The sequence below is a fragment of the Athene cunicularia genome (assembly GCF_003259725.1).
Source record: "Athene cunicularia isolate RWA chromosome 1 unlocalized genomic scaffold, athCun1 chr1_part2, whole genome shotgun sequence".
Classification (NCBI taxonomy): Eukaryota; Metazoa; Chordata; class Aves; order Strigiformes; family Strigidae; genus Athene; species Athene cunicularia.
This window is the reverse complement of record NW_020799092.1, coordinates 31,275,535-31,282,748: the sequence shown is the minus strand read 5'-3', so window position 1 is coordinate 31,282,748 and position 7,214 is coordinate 31,275,535. Positions and strand designations below refer to the sequence as shown.

The following is a 7,214-nucleotide window of genomic DNA, read 5'->3' as shown; positions in this document are numbered from 1 at the left end:
GCCGTCCCCGGCCCCGCGGCGCCCCTGCCATGCGAGGTCTAATGCTCGGGATAGGGGTGCCCAGCAGGACCTCGTGGCGCAACGGTAGCGCGTCTGACTCCAGATCAGAAGGCTGCGTGTTCGAATCACGTCGGGGTCATAGCTGTTTTGCGCTTTTTTTCCTTTCTATTTCCGCTCTTTATCTTCACTGGCTTTGTCACGGAGAAAAGGGAGGGACGTTAATTTCTTTTGTGTGGGTCTTTTTTTTGTTGTTATTTTCCCTAAAGCTAAGGGTCTCCTCTTTTTGCTTGAGCCCGAAAGGAAAGCAGAAGGAGACCGTCTGAGCAGCGGCACCGACGCGGCAGCCCGCGGAGAGAAACACGAGAAACAGGACTGTGGAAAGCATATGGCTTTCAAATTTCGCCAGCAGCAGTTTGAGGGAAGTGCCAGGACGAAACGGTGCCACAAGGGGAAGGGAAACGAGGACGCTGCTCTTCTTTCCCGCCGTTGGCACCACCACTGCCTCCAGCACACTCCACGGTACCCGGAGAGGCATTTTTTTCCGTTTGTTTTAATTGTTAATTAATTTAAATTAAAAAAAAAAGTTTTTAAGGCGTGTTTCCCCCATTCCACTTGGATAACATCTTGCACTTGTGCACCAGTAGCTGCATCACAATGGGAGTGATGGTGCAGTGTTGCTGCAGTTACCAGTGTAACCATAAAGATCCCGTTGGAGAAAACAGACGTGTTTATGGTGTTTGTGTATTCAGGACTTTCTAATGTCACGCTTAAACACAAAAGGCAAGAACGTATCAAAGACCTACTTCAAGACTACCCGCTGTGTGGAAATGATGAGAAAAAGTCAGAAAGAGGTATGATTTTAAGTGGGACAGAGGCTCAAAAAATGTCAGGGAGACCCTGTTTTTAGCACAGAAGCTCAAATGAAAAGGAGTGGAAGTCAGGGCAAGGGAAGCAAGTGGTCGGGATGAGCCAAAGTGCTGAGACAGATGCTGGGTTAGGAGCCCTGAAGGAAAACAAAACCCTGACGGGGAGGGAGAGGGGATTGGGGTGCAAGGGAGGTGCTTCAGAGGGTTTAGCCTGTAGCACAGTTTTCTCAGAGTAGCCATTTTCAACACACCGAGGTGCCAGAGGCAGAAAGGCACACAAAGTACTTAGTTTTGATCTAGATATGAGATAACGAGTCCTAGAAGTAATACTTTAGTTATTTGAATGGACTGGAAAGTTTGACACTTAATGAAATTTAATTAGAGAAACAGAATTGTTTGTCAAAGGCCTGAATTTGAGGGACAGAGAGAAACATGCCAGAGATACAATTCATAAGTTTGTAAGAACTGTGTTGTAAACCATGGCAGAAAATAAAAAGAATACAGAAATCTTAGAAACCAGACTCAGCAGAGTTATCAAATTTTGTGCGGTTTTTAAAGATAAATACTTTTGGGTTTATGGGCTAGTATTTGTTCCATATACCCTTAAAAACTTTCAAATCGAGAAATTCTGCATGCATCTTAAGTGCTCTGTTCCAGTGCTTTGCTATCCTGTTAGGAAGCAACTATATGTGGTTTAACCCTGATGTCTCTTTTGCAGTAACTTAAATCCAGCCCTCGTGTTATTGCAATGGAGAACAGTTTATTCCCTTCCTTTTTATAGGTACTGCTTACATATTTGAAATGTGTTACGCTCTCCATAGCTGTTTCAGAGCAACAGACCATGTTTGCTGGGCTTCTGATTATTTGTATCACTTGCCTCTGGGGTTTTTCCAAATGAGTTGCATTTTTACATGCCCGGAACTGGTGACAGTATTTCAGCTGACTCATGTTTTACCAGGTCTGAATAGAAGAGGAGGACTGCCTCACATGCTATGCTCACTGGACTTCCATTTATGTGGTTAGGTTTGTTTTGGTTTTTGGGTTTGTGTGTGTGTGTGTGTGTGTGCATAATCTGTTAGATGCATTTTTTATTGGATGTGTAATCTGTTAGATGTTTCCCTGGTCCCACAAAATATCTTAGGTCTGTCTCTGCTTTACCATTCCTCAGATAGATGGATGTCAGATGTGGCAGCAATCTGCTTGCATTCCTGTACTGCTGCCAAAGCAGGTGCGCTGCTCTAAGAGTTCCAGATTGTTGCCACACAATACCTCTGGCTTGCAGTAAGGGGGTCAGCTAATGACAGTAGAGAGTATCCATTAATAGGAGTTGAAGTTTTCAGGGTGTGGTTTCATGCTAATATACCAAATGCAATAATGTGGGTGCAAGTTGTCACAAAACAGTCAGTCTTGCTCTGCCCTGTCCATCCCTGCCTGTGTGTTTCCCCCACTCCACTTGGATCACATCTTGCAATTGTGCAGCAGCAGCTGCTGGCTCAGCATGCAGATCTGGTGACACGACAACTAGATCCGACACAAGAAAAGTGTCAGGAGCGCATGGCCTGGGACAGGATAGAGAACAGGATCATCCCTTTTAACAACAACTACCAATGGTTCAGCTAAATTTTTTGTCAGTTGTTCTTTGGAGGGAGAGTCTACTGTCCCTAAATCAAAATAATCTAGTGCTGATTCAAAACTAAGTGAAAGAATTAAATGTGCCTTAGCTATGTGCAAACTCTCTCTCTCAATTCCCTATCAGTAAAAGGGGGATAAGAAAATACTCTTTAATCTCGCAGCTGTTTTGTCAAGTTGACTTTATTAATTCCGAGGCACTCAAGTTCGCTGGTGCGTATTTGTCTCTCACCAGCCTTTCTACAGTGTGTGTACATCTGTGCTTTTGTCCCTTTCTAACTTTTAAATGCTTTGTTTTGTAACCTGACTGATCTTTTAACACAGATGTTTTTACTTACAAAATTGTAACTAGCTAAATATAGACAGTAACTTAAATCCACGTACAGTTCAAAAATCTTGGAGCTGAAGTAATAGCTTACATATGGTAAATATAGCTGCTTCACTATCTTTGTGTATGATAAAAATAGATATCCAAATAATTCTTGTTTGGAAATTATTCCGTGTGGGAAACTGCCCTGTAAACTGTCCTTTTCATTTCTGTCAGCGTACCTAAGCAGGAGTGGATACTTCTGGTTTGAATCCTTTTTGGTACAGATCTTTGTCTATCACAGTGTCAGCAGTAAGATGTATTAACAGTTACACCATTCAGTTGTAGACATTTCTTTCCCTGCCCAGGAACAGTCATATAGACCACGCACAGCGCTGGGCGCCCCTGTATTCACAGCAAAGGCAACCACCCACCCGTCACCACGCTGGGCGACAGACACAGCAGCATTCATCCCAGCAGGTGCCAAGGTGAGCACATTCGCCTGGTCTCTTCCCCTGGTAAAACTACATCCACTGGCAAATTCGGCAGGAGATGTAAGAGAACTGCTCTAGAAGCTATATACTCCATTATAGTAAGGCATGCTTTTTTCTTACCACTTTGCCACTTCAACTTGAATTATGCTTTAAAAGAGACTTTTCTGATAAGAGCCAGAGTTATTAAAAAGCCACCTAATTTTTCTAAATTAATCAAGAACATGGAGAAGAAATGAGTGATTCTAGAAAGTATAGCTACACTGTGCCATAATTATTAGGCAACTGCTTATTTTATTTATAGTAATGCTTTCTGGTTTCTGTTGCTTTTTTCAGAGGGAGTATTATTTTCATTGTGAAACTAGCTGTGCACCAAAACTGAATTAATTTCATATAGTTTTTTTTACATTGCCTTTAGCTAAGAAGATTTCCATATCAGCTCAGGCTAACGCAAGGACATATCTGTAACACTTCCTTAAATACCTTTGCCATGAATGGATTTATAGCCTTCACAGTGTTATTATGTATTATGAGGCAAACGTTACATGGCAATGCAAGTTATACATCTGTACTTCATTACTGATTAAATGTTATCCAACCCTCCACTGAATTTAGGATACTTTTTTGAACACGTAGCTATAGAAAATTCATTTTTTCAGTGTAGCACAACCTAAACTACCTGCCTTATTTTTATGGGTGGCATTAGAGGTTAGGAATCATAAACCTGGTGAAACTCAAAGCTAGAAATCTGAGATAGTTTAGGTGGCATTCAGTGTTTTCATGTCAAAGAAGACTGAATGAAAATCTCTTTCTCACGCTCAGGAAAGCTAACAAATTCCAGACATTTGGGAGGGTCCTACAAAGGAAGGATTTTTGGCTTCTACTTTCAGCATATTTCACATCTTTAGGCAAGCTTGCAGCAGTTTTTTCAGCACTGAAAATGGCCATAATCTCATACCATTTGCAATTTTTTCCTAAACTTTCCTTTTGTCACCGTTTATATTGAGAAGAGGTAAAATGTGTCTACCTGTTTCTCAGGTAGAGGCAGGTATTCTGGTCTTTGAAAACCTTGCTGTTAGGGATGAACATTTAAGTACTGGATTGCTTCACAGAAGGCATGGCAAAACACCAGTTTTGTACTCCAACCTTTAAGACACAAATCATCTAACAGGCATATAGATCACCTCATATTTTGTTTTTTGTTTTTTTTTTCTTCTAAAAACATTAGAAGGATCTTTTGAGCTCACTGATAATGTACTCTTTCCCTTATCCACTTTGACTGCTGCCTTATGCTACAAAATGCAAGCTTTCCTTCAAACAAAGCAAACAAACAAGATGCAGATCCTCAGCTGTATTAAGGTCTAATTGTGGTGATAATTGCAGGTTCCAGTGTTAATCATTATGTATTTGCACATTTTGGCACTTTCTTGTATTACTTTCCGTCTTTACCTTGCCTGGACAATACGTGTTTTTATCAAGGAGCAATAATGAAATGTGCATGAGCTGACACAGGCAGGATACAGGAACAACCACAAAACCACATGTGAAATGCAGAGAGTAAATTAATTGTTACCTTGTGACTCGGGGATCTCTGCAGCAGCACCCGGGCAGAGGCACGTGAAGACAAAAGCACCACGGAGCTCGGTCCTTGCTAGCCAGAAAGAGTAGAAGAAAGAAAAGATCTCGAACCTGCTGCTTTCACCTGTATATATGAGGGATTTTCACAGGTGTAGTTTGCTACTGTGGATCTTTCCCACAGCAGGGCAGGAATCTCAAGGATGTTCAATAAGGTGCCTCTGTGTCTATGACAGGCTTATGTTGTCTAAATGCACACGTTCTACCCGTCAAGCACACAAAGCTAAACAACAGTTAGTATGTGTTCTTGGCACACCAGCTGCAAGTCACTTGAGCATGTTTACAATCCTCCTCACCAGTCTTCCATTGTATTCCCACAAAAAGTGTAGAAGCAGGGAAATAAAGGACAGTTTTGTGCCAAGGATTTTTTACGGACTTGGCTTCCCAGAGAAGTCTACTGCTTTGAAATAGAGTGATGCTACAGTGTTATATGATGGTTTTTTAGCTTTTGTCACTTTGGAAGTAGCTAAAGGTAAGCCAACAAGAGTCTAATGTCCAAGCAAGGGAGTTAAATCAGTGTAACAATGTAAAAGAGAAATTAATTAATGAAAGATAATTCATATTTCTATTGTTGGGGAAATAACTTTCAAAACACGAATGGACTGTAAATATGAACTGTAAGTAATATTAATCTGAGGCTGTGGCTCCACAACTACTGTACTGGATTTTGAACAAGTAGCCAAAACGTACAGTGCTGAGTTTCTGCTGTCTTTATGCTTCTATGCCAGTTTTCCCTGATAGGAAAAAGACAAAAAATACAGATCCAGAGTAAAGCCAGTTAACCCATCTATTTGTTATGACCAGAGATGAACTGGGAGCATAACTGTAGTGATTTACTACTTCATATCATGTTGATGTTGCATTTTTATGCTACACTTAATGCATTAAAACCAGACTTACCACCAATGTACTTGGACTGAAAGGTGTAAACTGACTTTGAGCTCAACAGTTTTTGTTCCTTCCACTCCTAAGGGTCACTCACAAGAAAAGCGATCACCAACTGTGGCATATTCTGAACAGTACAATGAGTTGCAAATGGCAGTTGCACTCCTCTAACAAGCTTCACACCTAGAGTACCACTATTGTCCCTGAGGATGTTAGATGGTGTCTGCACCAACTTTCTAGATCATATTTCCACTGTTAACTTAGGTTAAAATTTCTGGGACTCAGTTCCCCCTTACACTGCTTTAAAACATTTTAGACGATACAAATTGAGGTTGTTATTTTACTACAATAGCTGAAGAATCTCTCTGCCTCTCTGAAGTATTCTGTGTCAGTCTGCAACAGGTTTTATATCCAAATAAGATGTAAATTTTTAAAGGTGGGGGAAAGATCTATTTTCCAAAGCACGTAAAGGCTTTTCAAGGGGAAACATACTATCTACACTTTAAATTATTACTATCAAATTTTGCGAGGAATTCAGTTTCCTTTAAGCATTGCCAAAACACTTGTGATACCCATGTTCCAGGAAAAGCTTTAGGTAAGATATTCTGAAAAATAAATAGAACCATCTAATTTGTTCTATTCAGGCTTGAAAGTGATGGTAGTTAACCCACAAAGGTATATGAATATTTGCTTTGTATGCGTATGCTATGAATGGAAGACGTTTCTACCACCGTTCACTCTTGTCTAGCAAACTGAAGAGGGGAAGTATATACACTACCAAGATCTGAATACTTTTAGATACAAATTACAATGAACTGCAGGTGATGGCCACCTCATATCACTACTTACACTACAAGGTAAATTAAATTCCCTGAGCTAAACTTCTCCTATGTATTAATTACTTGGTTGCACCATGCCAGTTCCTCAGTTGGAAGCATCAGGCTTCTTGCCAGTGGGTCAATGGTTTGCCTCAAAATTACCTTCCACAAAAATAACCCTCAGCACCTTCATCTAGCTGATACTGTGGTAATGGCTACAGGAATGACAGGCACCATATTTTTGATGGAGCAAACATAAACAGAGAAAACTTATTTTGGAATATGAAGGGGCACAAACACTAGCAATCCTGTTTCATGGTCCATGACTGATGGACAAATGAAAAGATTCACATCTCAATTCTTCTGATACTGCAACACAGTTGTCAGAAAGATAGGACATATAGTCAGATGTAAATATTAAACTGTTCCCATCATAAAATACAGGAAAATGTATAGCATCCCAAGTTCCCAGCAAGCAGCGTGTAAACAGAAAGGTTTAACTCACTTGTTTAAGACCATGCAGTCTTAAACTCCATCCTACTTCCCCAGCAGGGACACACTTGTGAAATTTTTGAAGTCAGCT

At 40.6% G+C, this 7,214-nt stretch overlaps 1 protein-coding gene and 1 non-coding gene across 3 annotated transcripts in view; both read left to right on the top strand.

Moving 5' to 3' along the window:
* Positions 1-7,214, top strand: part of TMPO (thymopoietin) — a 30,150-nt gene that overhangs the window by 196 nt on the left and 22,740 nt on the right. The window lies entirely within an intron of this gene.
* On the top strand, positions 68-139 carry TRNAW-CCA. The gene has a single exon. It is a non-coding gene; the product is annotated as a tRNA-Trp (tRNA).